The 16,674-nt window shown below is 36.8% G+C and overlaps 1 pseudogene; it reads left to right on the forward strand.

Annotated features, from left to right (window-relative positions):
• The first annotated feature begins 3,305 nt into the window (after positions 1-3,305).
• Positions 3,306-8,372, forward strand: LOC127546412 (L-lactate dehydrogenase A chain-like; annotated as a pseudogene).
• The last annotated feature ends 8,302 nt before the right edge of the window (positions 8,373-16,674 follow it).

Consider the following 16,674-nt stretch of genomic DNA (forward strand, 5'->3'; position numbering starts at 1 on the left):
CCATATCACTAACAACCTGACTCCCTAGAAGCCAGGGTACCACCTTTTTCTAATTTAGGAAGCCAGTATATCAGACCAGAAAGTGTGCCAATTATCTTGGGAGACACTCCAACTTTTATTCTGAGGAAGTAAAGCCCAGAGGTCTCAAGTACATGATCAAGCAATTGTTTTACTTAGGCAGAGATATCATAAACGCTTATTAATTGCCTGCCTTGTGCCAGGCACTCTGCTAAGGGTTGGAGACACCAAGAAAGGAAAAGACATTCCCAGCTGTCAAAGAGCTCTCCAATGAAGTAGATAAGAAGCAAATGACTGTTTGCAAATGAGATATACAAAGTATAACCTGAGATATTCAACAATTGAGGGATCAGGAAAGCCTTCTTAAGGAAGATGGGGTTTAGGGAATTGAGGGAAGCCAGGAGGTAGAGGTGGTAAGGGGGAGCATACTAAGCATGAGGGACAGGCAGTGGAAATGTCCAGGATCAGAAGATAGATTGTCCTGTTCAAGGAACAGCAAAGGAAAGTGTCATTGGACTGAAGAATATGGGGAGAGTGTATGGGATAAAAATAGTGGAAAGGTATATAATGAAGGTGATTACCCTCAACTTTGCACTGTATGTAAAGGTATGCCGAGTAATCCCAGAGAGACAGCCTATAGAAAATGGAGGTTGGTTCTGTCAGATCTGGAAAGCTCCAAGGAGTATGTGATCCCCTTATGCTTCTCAAACTGGTCCCTCCAGATGGCCGATTATCTGAGGGCCCAGATCTGGGGGAGAAGTTTCTTATCAGCAATTGCCAACTGGCTATATTTAAGTCAGTTTCTAACCTACACGTTTCCTCTCTCCAGTAGCAGAATCCCAGGTAAGCTCCTACCCAGACTGGCTCCGCCAATGTTCCTCAGTCTAATAGCACTGGCCATGAGGTGTCCTTGGGTCTCTATATGGCCCACTATTTTCAAGTTAGTGCCTGGGCCTCCCCCACTCCCTACTTAAGTGGTGATGTCCCAAGTTCTCTCCTCCTAATCAAGTGGATTCAGATGTGATGTCCACAGTTCTCCCCTGTTACTCAAATGGACTCAGGATCTCAGGATCATAGGATTAGAACTGGAAGTGACCCCCAAATGCCATCATGTTCGAATCCCTCATTTTACAGATGAAAAAAACTGATGCCCAACGACCTGACTCCAAGCTGTATTCACAAAAGCCAACATAACTCAACCTACTTGGTCTATATCCTTCCATCTTGTTCATTTTCTTAGATGACTTTGTCCATTGTAATGGGATAAAAAGAATTCTGGATATTGGAGTCAAGGGAACTGAGTTTAAATCATAAACTGATAATTAATATCTATATGATTTTTGTCAAATCACTTCACTTTTTCATTTAATAAGCATTTCTCTTTTCTTCTTTATTCCTTCCATCCTCCAATCAAAAAAAAAATCCCTACAACAGATATACATCACTAGCAAAACAGAATTCCATAATGGTCATGTTCAAAACACTAGTCTCATTCTTCATACTCAATTCATCAATTTCTCTGCCTGGAGGTGAATAGCATTGTTCATCACAGAGACTGGAATCATGGTTAATCATTGCATTGTTCAGATGAGTTTTTAAGTCTTTAAAAGTTGTTTATTTAACAGTATTCCTGTTATAATGAAAATATTATGAAAATTGTTAGTTTGGCTAATTTTACTCTGTGTCAGTCTACACAAATATTTCCATGGCTCTTTGAAATCAATACTTCTGTAATTTCTTATCTCACAATGCTATTCCATTACATTCATAATTTGTTCAGCTGTTCCCCAAATGATAGACACCTTATATAATTTGTTCAGGCGCTCTCCAAATGACAGACACCTTATTAGTTCTGCTTCTTTATTGCCACAAAACAAAGGGTTTTTATAGATTTTTTTTTATTAAAACTTTTTATTTTTCAAAACAGTGGACAATTCTTCAAAACCCTATGTTCCAATTTTCCTCTCCTTCCTCCACACCCTCCCCTAGATGTCAAGTAGTCCAATGTATGTTAAACATGGTAGAAATATATGTTAAATCCAATATATTTATATATATTTATACAATTATTATGCTACACAAGAAAAAAAGAGAAGCAAAATAAAATGCAAGCAAAAAACAACAAAAAGAGTGAAAATTCTATGTTGTGAACCACACTCATTTCCCTCAGTCCTCTCTCTAGGTGTAGATGGCTCTCTCTATCACTAAACAATTGGAACTGGTTTGAATCATTATAGATTTTTCTTTACATTTTTTAAAATTGTTGTCCAGAGTAGTTGAACCATTTCATGGCTCCATCAACATTCATAGTCTCACCAGACACTTTCCCCATAATGCCATTTACAATTAGTCATTTAATTTTTGTCAACTTTGCCAATCTGATGAATGAGCTAGTAACTTAAGCATCCTGTATCTCAGAAATCTCTGGGAAATGAAGGGCTTTTAAAACTAAAGAGAGAATTTAAATTTGCTCTTGGAGATAATTGGAAGCCAGTGGATCTTATTGAATAGGGACATAACATAGTCAAATGTAAGCTTCAAAAAAATCAGTTTGGCATTTGAGAAGAGGATGCAATGAAGTAGGGAGAAACTTGAGGCAGAGAGACCAATCAGCAGCCTGAACAGGGATATAGAGAGAAGAGACAGGGCTATTTATACACAAGTGATATTAAGAGGAGAAAAACTTCTTGAACTTGATAACTGATTGGACATGGACTTGAAAACTGATTTGGATATGGTGATTGTCAGTGAGAGAGAAAGAGAGAATGGGGAATCAAGAACACCAAGGGTTTAAAATTAAGTGAGTAGAAGGATGGTGATATGGTGATATCCTTAACAGTAAAAGAGAAGTTAGGAAAAGATAATGAGGTCTGTTTTGGACAGGGTGAATTTAAGATACCAATCAGACATTTAGTTTACAACATTCAATAGATAGGTAAATATTAAAAAGTAGACATTTTAAGTCAGGAGAAAAATTAGAGATGGATAAATAAATCTGAAAATCATCTATACAAAGATGATTATTGACTCTATGGAAGGTGATGTGATCACCAATTTTAAAAGTATATATTTGGAAATCTTCATTTTAGGGAGAAAACAATGATAAGGAAAATGGTTTTGAACTCAGGGGACCTAGATCCTAAGTCAATCTATCTCTCTTCCATTTCCTCTTATTTAAAATAATGAGCTGCTAGTGAGTCCAGGAGCAGCTGCCTCATGTATTATTGAGAACTTTCACAGCATAACCAGCAAGTTTGATTGCCTCATATCCCCAGATTGCCTCCAAAATGGGAACTACTGTCAAGGATCAGCTGATTATGAATGTCCTAAAGGAACAACAGGTTCCCCATAATAAGATCACTGTTGTTGAGGTTGGTACAGTTGACATGACATGTGCCATCAGAACTTAATGAAGAATTGCCTTAGTTGATGTCATAGAAGATAAAATAAAGGGAGAGATCAGAGGTCTCTAGCATGGCAGCCTTTTCCTCAAAACACCAAAGATTGTTTCTGGCAAAGACTGCAAACCCAGAGCTGGTTGTTGTTAGGGCTGGGGCATGTCCACAAGATAGAGAAAGTCATCTTAATTTGATTCAGTGAATATCTTTAAATTCATCCTTCCCAATATTGTTAAATACAGCCCTAATTGTAAGCATCTTGTTGTTTCCAATCTAGTGGATATTTTGACTTTTGTGGCCTGGAAGCTAAGTGGCTTTCCTACAAACCATGTCATTGGAAGTGATTGCAATCTGGATTCTGCCCATTTCTATTACCTCATGGGAATGTCCATTCTTCAGGTTTCCAGGGATGGATCTTTGGGAAACATGGAGACTCTGATACTTCTGTAGGGAGTGATGTAAATGTTGCCGGTGTATCTCTGAAGAATCTTTATCCTGCTTTGGGAACTGATTCTGATTCAGAGAAATGGAAGGAAATTCATAAGCAGATGGTTTTAAAGTGCTTATGAGGTGATCCAACTGAAGGACTACACTTCCTGGGTCGTTGGCTTGTCTGTGGCAATCTGGCAGAAAACATTATGCAGAATCTTCAGAGAGTGCATCCAATTTACACCATGATTAATGGCCTATATGGCATTGATGAAGATGTCTTCCTTAGTGTCCTATGTATCTTGGGGCAGAAATGCATTTAAGATGTGACGAAGGTAAACCTGAATCTAGAGGAGGAGAGCCATTTAAAGAAGAGTACAGGGGCAGCTAGGCGGCACAGTGGAGAGAGTGCCAGCCTGAAGTCAGGAGAACCTGAGTTCAAATCTAGCCTCAGACACTTAACACATCCTAGTTGAGTGACCCTGAATAAGTCACTTAACCCCAATTGCCTCAGCAAAAAAAAAAAAAAAAAAAAAGAGTACAGATCCTCTTTGGAGAATCCAAAAGAAGCTGCAATTTTAAAGTCTTTTGATGTATTGCCACTATATATACAGTTTAAAGAACAAGCCGATGGTTAAGGAATTATGTCTGATGTGCTTTTCATTTGAGTCAAATCTTTCTTCTGATTAGTGATTAAACATCAAAAATGCAAAACCTATGAACACTCTAGTCGCTTCCTGAAGTTAGAAATGGGACATGAATGTGAATACTATTTGGTAAACCCTTTTGTTGTTTATATATGACTTGTACAGGTTCAAATAGTTGCTATCAAGCCTTGTAGGAGCTACAGGTTCTCTCTCATAGGTCCAGAAGACAACATTGCTGGACAACAGCATATCAATAATCTATTGATACATTGATTATCTTTGTACTCCCTTCTATTAGAGCTCTGCAACATGGTCCCATGTATCACCTTTCCAAAGGACCTGATTTTGTCTAACTATATGTTTAATTGTAAATTTCCATATTATATAAAAGATCTATATATGTACAATGATACAACCAAATCCTCAAGTGTAGAGGACTAAAACTATGGAATCAATGCACTGAGGTCAGGACTACTGAGCGCTTGAGGCTAACTACTGATTGGACAATACTCTATTGGCATATGCTTGGAAAATGGTCCTTTCTACTATCCGTACTGGCTCAATGATTGGTGTATAGAGGATTGTAGGAGGGACTAAGGGGTGGAGAAAAGCTAGCCAGGGACACGCTCAGTGGTAGACAAGGGAGAAGGTGCTTGCAGAGATTCTCTTATATCCCCTTCACTTCTACCCATGGGGACCAAGAACAAAGATGGATTTTTGTTTATCCTGACTCTGGCTAATTCTGGGGTGTCTGGATGTTAGCACGGTCATTATACTCAAGTGTCATACTAATCCAAATACTGAATAAACAACAAATAATTAATTTTTTAAAAAGAAAGGAAAATGAGTTGTCAATACTTCATACATTGTATGATGGAACGAGCACAAATCTGTGGCTGTCATTTAAGTTCTCTGGTCTCATTTCATCATCAATTAAAAAAAAAAAAGGATGACAAAACATCTAGCTTTTCCAACTGCCTTCCAACTGAATGGTCTGTGATTCTACAGGAGGGTCAGATGAGATTACTAGAAACCACACACTTCCTCTGCCTCCTTCAAAGCTAAACTTAAGCTCCATCTTCCTGGTCCTTCTCTCCAGCCTTCCTCTCCAAGGTTACTTTATGGATTGGTTGGTGTCCTTCATATTTAAAGAGGAGCAAAATGACATCATTATGATAGATGTCCAATGGTGGCTGATCAGACCAATACAAGCTCAGAATGGTCTGCCACAGATTGAACACAAATAATCCCTATCAATATTTGGGGTACATTCACCAACTTTGTGTATCTCGAGATTCTTCTGAGCTAATTCAATTCTGCTTTGCTCAATCAGCACAGGACCTTCTCTGATGAAAGAACACCAAGGTGGGCAGTCCTGTTGTGCCAGTGTCAAATAATCGATTCTAAAGTTTTTAAGTGAGACCTTAAGAGTGTCCTTGTATCGCTTTTTCTGACCAATTATCTCTACCTATCTACGTATTTGTTGTCTTTCCCATTTGAACATAAATTCCTTGAAGATAGGGATTGCTTCTATCTTTTGGCTTTGTATTCCCAGAATTAAATGAGCGCTGTGCCTGCAACATAGTTAGCACTTAATAAATGATGTTTAATTAATTGATTGTCCTAATAAAAATAATTATTTTTATTAATAATTAATAATAAAAAATAATTTTTAGGCACTCAGGCTGGAACTTTGTTTAATTCAATGATAAAATAATCCAGAAGACCAGTGTATTGAGATATTCAGAAATAATCTACCTCCTCCATATTTTATCTTCCATTTCACTCTGGCCTCCAACAGGGTTTGGAGAACATGTGCAAGGCTTATAAAATAAACAGTCTTGTGTATTTCTAGGGTCACAGTTTCCAACTAGCTGGATTGCTCAATGCTTTGTTTTAGCAGCAGAGTCTAGGAGTTGCTCCTTGCAGTGAATGAGGGCCCCTGGGTCTCCTTGAAAACAGAAGGGCTTTGCTGTCACAGAAAGGAAATACTGAGTGCAGAGATAACGATCTGCTTGTGACCTACACACTGTGATTACTTTTCCCAGACTGAGAAGTCTTGGGGTCATTTCCTTCAGGAGGGATTTTTATTTGTATCTTCTTGATGGACAGAATTCCAAAAGACTTGTGAAGGAGAGGGCCATTTGCATCTAGAGAGAAGACTATGGAGACTGAATGTAGATCACAACATATTATTTTCACTATTTTGTTATTTGCTTGCTTTTTCTTTCTTTCTCATTTTTTTTTCCTTTCTGATCTGGTTTTTCTTTGTACAGCATGATAATTATGGAAATATGATCAGAAGAATTGTATTGTTTAACCTATATTTGGATTGCTTGATGTCTAAGGGAGGAGTGGGGAAAGGGAGGAAGAAAAAATTTGGAACACAAGATTTTGTAAGGGTGAATGTTGAAAACTATCTATGCATATATTTTGAAAATAAAAAGCTAAACACACACACACACACACACACACACACACAGAGGCAGAAGAGAATTTCACTCATAACATAGAATGCCAGCACTAGGAAGGACCGTAGGACATAAAAGAATGTTACAGCTGGAAAGGGGTTAGTTCCTCAAATCCTCCATCTTACAGGTAAAGAAACAGAAGCATGGAGGTGAAAAGTTATTTTCCCAAGATCACAAAAGTCAATGGCCAGACCCAGATAGTCCTACTGAGTCCTAATCTAGCCCTCTCTCCATTTCTTCCAAATTCAGTTCCTTTTCTTGAGCTAAGGAAAGAGACCTTGGAAGTTACCAAGGGCCCCTCTCTAAATATGGGCAACTTCCTATTGACACAGTATGATCAAATAAGAGGCCGTATGGTTTAGTAGATAAAATATAGAACCTGGACACCTGTGTCTAAATGTTATCTTAGGTATTTACTACCTTTAAAATAATGAGCAAAGTCACTTAATCTCATATTTCTTCTCTATTAAATGAGGATAATAATACTTGATCTAACTACCTCATGGAATTATTGTGAGGAAAGTGTTTTGCAAATCTTAAGGGGCTGAAGAAACCTGAGCTATTATTAATATGTACTTTTCTTCTTTTCTGATCACTGGGAGATATTTTAAATCTACTTTCAATTTATGATTTTGCTGGCTCTTTCACAATGTACCCAATGTAATGCGTATCCAAGGGAGGAAATGATTACTATTGGGGAGGGAGTGATTACTGATGGGAAAAGCTTTCAAGGCTTCCTGGATCACAGTAAGGGCTCTATGACTATTTCTTGTACTCTCAGTCACTAAATACTATGTTAAAAAAAATTAAACAATCCATAAATATATGCTACGATGTTTCAAGACATCAGTGATTTCATACTTTGTGTGTTTCCTCCCTGAGGAAGACCCCAGGCCTCTCCATCCTAGTTGCAGGTTTCCAATCCATTCTCCATTCAGCTATCAAATTGATTTTCCTAAAACACAGATCTAAGTCAACTCTCACCTTCCATTCAAGACCTCCCATGCTTCCATATTGCCTGCAAGATCAAATATAAAATCTTCTGACTTTCAAAGCCATTCATAATCTTCATAATTTGAACTTAGGTCTTCTGACTCCGTCTTTTTTGACTCCACTGAACAATTTCTTTTTTCCTGCTTATACATTTATATTATTTTTAATACACATTTCTTTATGAATCATGTTGATTGACTCCCAGTCTTGAGATCTATGCACTGTGCCACTCAGCTATCTCACACACTCTGCAATCCAATGACCCGGACCTCCTGGTTGTACCAGATGCTCCATATCCCCTCTCTGGGTGCTTTCTCTGACTTTCCCCCATACCAGAACACTCTCCCTTCTCATATATGCCTCTTGATTTCCTTGATTCCATTTAAGTCTTCGCCAAAGTCCCACCTTCTGCCTGAAGCCTCCCCCAATTTCCCTCAATACTTTTCCTGAGATTTATCTATTTGGACCTTGTTTGTACATGCTTGTTTCCATGTTGCGTCCCCCATTGGACAATGAGATCCCTAAAGGCAAAGTGATTTTTTTTCTCATACTGCTTAGCACAGCACCAAGGACACAGTAGGCACTTAATAAATACTTATTGGTTTGATGACCTAGTTGTTGTGGACAAGAAAAACAACATTCACCTGGTGACCTCTCTGTACTTCAACTAGTCTGTTAGGGTCTGACACACCATCTGTCACCAACCTGTACTTAAAGCCTTTCCAGTTTGGTAGGAAACTTCCAGAGATTGTTTTCTGTTGATGTTGCCTTTAAGAGTGAATATAGACTCACCTCCATGGAAAATTTCAATGAAAAGTAATTATCATAATTGTCCTCATTTATATGGTTCTTAAATAACAATAACCAGAATTCCTATAACTCTTTATGATTTTGCAAAATGTTTTATTTCATTTGGATTCTCACAATAATCCTGAGAAATAAAATGTTTTTATTATTTCCATTTTGCAGAAGAGTAAACTGAGCCTGAAAGAAGACATTTAACTTGCCCATGTTGTGCAACTAATGTGTTTGATAAAGATTCAAATTCTAGACTTGTTGATTATTAAACTAAAGCTCCATGGCTGTAAAAAGGTAACAATTTTTTTTAACTATAAATGACAAAATAGGTGGACTAAGAATCAGGAAAGTTTGGGTTTGGATACCACCTCTGACCCTTACTAGTAGTGAGATACTAGACAAGTCATTTAACACCTGTGTTATGCAATTATGCAATTCCCTGAGGATGACTTACTGTGTCACAGTGTGGTTGTCATCTGCATCAGTGAAGTTCCCAATTGGTATTCTTTTTTATTGTTGTTATTACTGTTCCTTTGTTTCAGTCATGACCTACTCTCTATGACCCCATTTGAAGTTTTGTTTTGTTTTGGTTTGGTTTGGGTTTTTTTTTTTTTGGCAGATACTGGAGTTTTTGCCATTTCCTTCTTCAGCTCATTTGACAGCTGAGGAAACTGAGACAAATGGGATTAAGTGATTTGCCCAATATCACTTGGCTAGTAAGTGTCTGAGACCAGATTTGAACTCATGAATTGTATCAAAATTGTACCAAAAATGACAGCAATGTATCTTTAAAAAATAATGATACGGCTGCCTTACACTCCACTTCTATTACAATCTTTTCTCAGGAATTACCTTTTATCTACACTGCATGTATTTTAGATGTACAGTTCTCCCATGGAACCACCTCCATTAGAATGTACACTACCTGAGAGCAGGAACTGTGGTTTCTACTTTCATGGTCCTAATTGATTGACAAAATCCTAAAAGGATGGTTGCTGGGCACTTTTGAGCAGTATCGTCTCATCAAGCAGAGAGAAATGGACAATAGAACCTTGTTCTGCTTGGTCGCAAAGAACTAATCCAAGTACAATGAGTGGAAGTTAAAAGAAAATAGATTTTCTTTAGTTGGATATAATAAAGAGCTTCACAACAACTAGAGTGATCTTGCTGGAGAAATAATGAGCTTTCTGTCATTGAGAGAATTCAAGTATAGCATGGATGAAGCAAACTTCTCCTAAGGATTTTGTGGACAATATTTGCTCACTAAGTAAGGGTTAATTGGGCCTTTTCCAACTCTGGAATTCTATGAAAATTTGTAACTGCTTAAGGGCAGCCTCGAGTCAAGGAAAATGTGAATTCCAATCCTACACCTCTCATAAGCACTAGCTATATGACAATAGATAACAACTCAATTAACTCCTGAGTGACTCAGGTAAAACTGGAAAATTTTAAGTTATAGGCAACTTGTCTGTCTTAGCCATGATAAAGAGGGCCCCCAAAGGAAGGAAATCCAGTTCCAAATTATTTTTAAATGAAACCACTAATTCCCACTGAGACTCCATGCAACAGATGCAACAACTCAAAGACCACAAGAGCATGAAGTTTGAAAATGCTTTCACCACAAATGCATGGGCCACCCCTCAGGAATATAAATGTCTATATGTATACATACATTCTTACATGCATGCATATAAAAATAAATATGCATGTGTATATATATGAATGTATGTTCATAGAGATATTATGTACCTGTCCAGCTAATATTTGTATGTACACTTCTGAAATAGCTCAGATATTTTTAATGTATATATAAATACAAATATGCACATATATATGTGCATAGGAACATAAAGACATATGTGTATATATAAGAACACTATGTGTTTATGTAGATATTATCTATCTAATATATGTGTATGCTCCTGAAATGATCCAGGCGTTTGTAACTAGCTGTATGTATGTATATATGTATGTATATGCACATATTCAGGGTATTCCAAAAGTCTTAGTTCAATTTAAAACTGTGTGTGTGTAAAGAGATAATATACGTGTGTATTTATATGCATGTGTATGCAAACTACATATGATACACATATACACAGATATGGTCATCAATTGTCAGAACTCAGACCGGAATTTATAAAAACAAACAAGAATGAGCAAAACATGGGACATAATTCAAATGATTTAATCATGAATTATTTAAGAAAGTTCTTGAAAATAAAAACGAGAAATAAATAACAGAAATAAAACAGGCAGCAGCTAGAATAATTTTTTCCCAAAGCTGAGGAAATGTAATTAGTTACCAAACAAGACCAAATGAGTTTTGAAAGCTCCTAAATTAACAAACATTTGACCTAGTTGCTGAACAAAGAGATTTGCCTGCCCAAAACAATACTAGACTAGAATATAAAAGTATTGCAAAATCCTAAAAAGATGATTGTTGGATAATTTTTGAACAGTATATTCTCTTCAAGAACAGAGGAGCAATTAGTGGATCAGTGGAAAAGGTTAGGTTCACAAGACAGAATAGTCAACTATAGCAATCTAGTGTTTGACAAACCCAAAGCCCCTAACTTCTGGGAAAAGAATTCATTATTTGATAAAAACTGCTGGGATAATTGGAAATTAGTATGGCAGAAATTAGGCATGGACCCACACTTAACACCATATATCAAGATAAGATCAAAATGGGTCCATGACCTAGGTATAAAGAACGAGATTATAAATAAATTAAAGGAACATAGAATAGTTTATCTCTCAGACTTGTGGAGGAGAAAGAAATTTGTGACCAAAGATGAACTAGAGACCATTACTGATCACAAAATAGAAAATTTTGATTACATCAAATTAAAAAGCCTTTGTACAAACAAAACTAATGCAAACAAGATTAGAAGGGAAGCAACAAACTGGGAAAACATCTTCACAGTTAAAGGTTCTGATAAAGGCCTCATTTCCAAAATATATAGAGAACTGACTCAAATTTATAAGAAATCAAGCCATTCTCCAATTGTTAAATGGTCAAAGGATATGAACAGACAATTTTCAGAGGATGAAATTGAAACTATTACCACTCATATGAAAGAGTGTTCCAAATCATTATTGATCAGAGAAATGCAAATTAAGACAACTCTGAGATACCACTACACACCTGTCAGAGTGGCTAAGATGACAGGAAAAAATAATGATGAATGTTGGAGGGGATGTGGGAAAACTGGGACACTAATGCATTGTTGGTGGAGTTGTGAACGAATCCAACCATTCTGGAGAGCAATCTGGAATTATGCCCAAAAAATTATCAAATTGTGCATACCCTTTGATCCAGCAGTGTTTCTATTGGGCTTATATCCCAAAGAAATACTAAAGAAGGGAAAGGGACCTGTATGTGCCAAAATGTTTGTGGCAGCCCTATTTGTAGTGGCTAGAAACTGGAAAATGAATGGATGCCCATCAATTGGAGAATGGCTGGGTAAATTGTGGTATATGAATGTTATGGAATATTATTGTTCTATAAGAAATGACCAGCAGGATGAATACAGAGAGGACTGGCGAGACTTACATGAACTGATGCTAAGTGAAATGAGCAGAACCAGGAGATCATTATACACTTTGACAACGATATTGTATGAGGATGTATTCTGATGGAAGTGGATTTCTTTGACAAAGAGACCTAATTGAGTTTCAATTGATAAATGACAGACAAAAGCAGCTACACCCAAAGAAAGAACACTGGGAAACGAATGTGAACTATCTGCATTTTTGTTTTTCTTCCCGGGTTATTTATACCTTCTGAATCCAATTCTCCCTATGCAACAAGAGAACTGTTCGGTTCTGCAAACATATATTGTATCTAGGATATACTGCAACATATCCAACATATAAAGGACTGCTTGCCATCTAGGGGAGGAGGTGGAAGGAGGGAGGGGGAAAAAATCGGAACAGAAACGAGTGCAAGGGATAATGTTGTAAAAAAAATTACCCTGGCATGGATTCTGTCAATATAAAGTAATTATTAAATAAAAAATTAAAAAAAAAAAAGAACAGAGGAGCAGTGGACAGTAAAGGCAGATGGAAAAAAGCTGGCCAAGATTCCCCCAAATAAGCCAACTCTTCCAAGGGCATTCAGGGCTTAAGCTGGCAAGAGATTTACAAATAGAAGATAAATTGTTAAGATTTAAAAATCCATTTCCACAAGCTATTTTCTTATTAAGGACAGTAGAACACAATAGGTAGACCCTGGTATCACAGTTCCTGAGTGCTGATAGAGGAAGTGGAAATAACGTCATAGAGAACAAAGTTGAACAAAGTAACTGGAATTGATCAAGGGTATGTGGAAGAAATTTGAACTGAAAATGATACAAATGAGTAGATGTTGAGGGATTGATTCACAAGATATTTGAAAAAGGTGTTACTAAAAATGGGGGGAGGAGAATCCTCATACTTCATTTAATACTAAAAGAGGCGATCAAGAGAACATCAATAGCTGTAGACCTCTATATGTCTATACTCCCATTTATGAACATCATCTCTATATGAATCAAGAGAATTGTCAATGAAGATGTTTGGTGGGAATAAGCAGATGTTAGCTAGCAATTTTCCAATAAGTGACCGTGCTACAATTAACCAAAAGAAAATATTAAAAATCAAATTGTTTTTATTGCTTGTTAATTAAGTGGGTGAGGGATAAGGAGGGGGATGATGTTACAAAGCATTTGATTCTGTCAAATAAAATCAAACTCTTTACAAAGGGATGTTTCCCATGTGTACATCAAAATGAGTCAAGCTTCTTTGAAAGTGATGAGAACAGAAATAATCTAGTTTAACAACAGTGACAAAAAATATCAGCTGAAGTATAAAATAGGTTGTCATATGTGTATCCAAAGTATTCCCCACTATGATGGAGCAAATCCAGAGCAAGGAGTTGAGGAGTGGTTCTTTGAGGATGGTAAGGTCCTATTTGAGCTGATTGTGTCACAATCATAAGTCATTCAATCATATCTCACTCTTTGTTACCAACCATAACATACCAGACCCTTCTTCTCCTTTTCTTCTTTTTTCCCTCTTTCTCCTCATAAGGATTCCGTGAAATCAAAGCAGTTTTCCTTTATAATTTCTTGAAAGATGATATCCAGTTCTTTCTTGATTATGGCTTTCAGATCATCCAACAATTGTGACATTATCTCTCCTGCTTCTATTTCCATGTCAGTTATTTTACCTACAGGTATTTTACTTTTTTGTATTTTTTCATTCTTTTCCAGTTTTAATTGATTCTTGATGTTTTATGAAATTATTAGTTTCCATTCATTCAATTCTAACTTTTAAAGAATTGTTATCCTTAATTAGCTTTTGTACTTTCTTTTTTTATTTGGCCAATTGTTCTTCTTAAGAAATTGTTTTCTCCAGATTTTTGTTTCCTTTTCCATTTGTCCAATTCTACTTTTGAAGCCATTGTTTTCTTTTTCCAAGCTATTGACTCTTTTTTTCATAATTCTCTTGCATTCCTCTCATTTCTTTTCCCAATTTTTCTCCTCTCTGTCTTTAATGATTTTTAAACTTTTTGTAGTCTTTCTTTCTGGGCTTAAAACCACTTCTCATCTTTCTTTGGAGTTTTGCCATAGGTGTTTTGACATTATTGGTCTTTTCTGAATTTCAGTCTTTATCTTCCCTATGACCATAACTTTCTATAATCAGATTCTTTTTGTTGTTGTTTTTTGTTAATTTTTGGTCATCTTTTTGGCCTTTTCCCTTTTTTTAAATTTGAGCTCTGCTCCAGGGATAGAAGGGGCACTCTCTCAAGCTTCTTGTGCCTGGGTCAGCAGACCCTAGTTGTTCACCTGACACTTACTGACATTGCCCTGAAGCCCATGGGAACTCTTATATCTGGTGCTGTATTGAGGGGTTAAGATGGCAGTGGGTGCTGATGGAGGTTATAGGAGTCTAGCAGCTTACCTGGTGCTGAGCTGGGATCCTAGTGCTGATATTTGAGACCATGAGATATTTCTGCATTTCCCCAGAGATATTTCTGGATTTCCCCAGAGTTCCATTGATATACATGATAGTCTGGCTATTGACAGCTGTCTATTTGTCCAGTGCTATGATTAAGCCTATGGTAGGGGCCCAGTATTAGTTGCTACCTGTTTGCTTAGACATCAGTAGGGTTAGGACCTCCCTGTTTGCCTGAGGTTACTCTGAAGCTTGCAGTGGTTCTCAAAGCTGGAGTCTGCTCATTCCTCTGACTAGGCTAAAGTATGTTGGGGAGTAGTGGGGGAAAGGACACAGGGTTTCCCTGGTGTTGGTATTTGCCTTCTATACCACATTGGGGCTCAGGATCTCTCAATGGTTTGTTGAAGTGAGGACTGACTTATGACTTATGGGAGACTTCTGTCTCCTTTTACCCAAGTGAGACAAACCTTTTCTGTTGATTTTCCAAGTTTCTTGGGCTCTTCTTCTTTTTTTTAATTTTAACCCATCTTTTTACTGGTTTTGCTGTTCCAGGATTTGTTTGGGGGCAGCATTTTATTGTTTTTTGGATTGGTTTGGAAGGACTGTATTACATTACTACATTGTGTACTTAAATTTATAAAGCCAAGGATTGTTTTTGCTTGTTTATTTAATCATCAAGGATCTAAGATAGATATTTGGGCAGGACACATTCCTTTGGCTAACACAAAGGACTGAGGACTGGGTCTGTGCCCAGACTGGGTGGGGTTTGGAGTCAGAAAATCTCTGAGAGTACCACCCATCAATTTTTTTTATAATGTGAAAATGCACTCCTTGCATCTGTCTCTTTGGAAGGCAGCCTTTGCCATTCACTTGTTTCTTATGAAATCTGCTCTGTAAAAGGTACAACTGACCATTGTCCTCTACAAATTCAGGACAATCTTGGGAGTTCTCTCAGTTCTATTCTTAGTCTCTTTTCCTTTTTCTCCCTCAATTTCTCTCCAGATTTTTAAAAGGGAAAAAATAAACATTAAGAAATGTCACCTTGATTCAGATTAGTTCCAATAATCTTGTGATAAAGAGTCATCTGTACCCAGAGAGAAAACAGTGGGAATTGAATGTGGACTACAACATAGTATTTTCACTCTTTTTGTTGTTATTGTTGCTTGCATTTTGTTTTCTTTTTGTTCATTTTTGATCTGATTTTTCTTGTGCAGCATGATATTTGTAGAAATATGTATAGAAGAATTGCACATGTTTAACATATATGAATTACCAACTGGGGAAGAGGGCGGGGAGCAAGAAAAGGGGAAAATTTAGAACATGGGTTTTGTAGAGATGAATGTCAAAAATTATTTATGTATATATTTTGAAAATAAAAAGTTTAATTAAAAATGTCACCTTTCTTCTTTCTCAGTATACATTCCAAGGACTTCACAAAATGATGTTGTTGTTAATGATAATGATGATAATGATGATGATGATGATGTTGATATATTACGATGTGAAGATGACTTTGGCTCCTGGGAGCTTTGCCAGGAGAACTTTGTTGAGTTAAATATTTTATTTTCAAAAGAGGAGCTGTCTTCTCTCCACTTCACTTCCTTTCCCTTCCTCATTGAGAAATCAATCTTGTAACAAACAAGCAAAATCAAGCAAAGCAAATTCCTGCATTGATTATGTCCTCCAAAAAATGTCTCAGTCTATATTCTGAGTCTTTCATTTCTCTATGGGTAACATATTTCATCAGGAGTCCTCCAAAATTCTGGTTGGTCATTATGGTAATCAGAGTTCTCAAGTTTTTCAAAGTGGTTGTCTTTACAATATTGTTGTCATTATGTAAATTGTTCTTCTGATGCTTCTTTCTTCTTTATGGATCTGAATCAGTTCATGGAAGTCTTTTGGGTTTCTGTGAAACTATCCCTTTTGTCATTTCTTACAGCACACCGGTATCCCATAACACTCATATGCCATATCAAC

This window comes from Antechinus flavipes, chromosome 2 (genome assembly GCF_016432865.1).
Source record: "Antechinus flavipes isolate AdamAnt ecotype Samford, QLD, Australia chromosome 2, AdamAnt_v2, whole genome shotgun sequence".
Classification (NCBI taxonomy): domain Eukaryota; kingdom Metazoa; phylum Chordata; class Mammalia; order Dasyuromorphia; family Dasyuridae; genus Antechinus; species Antechinus flavipes.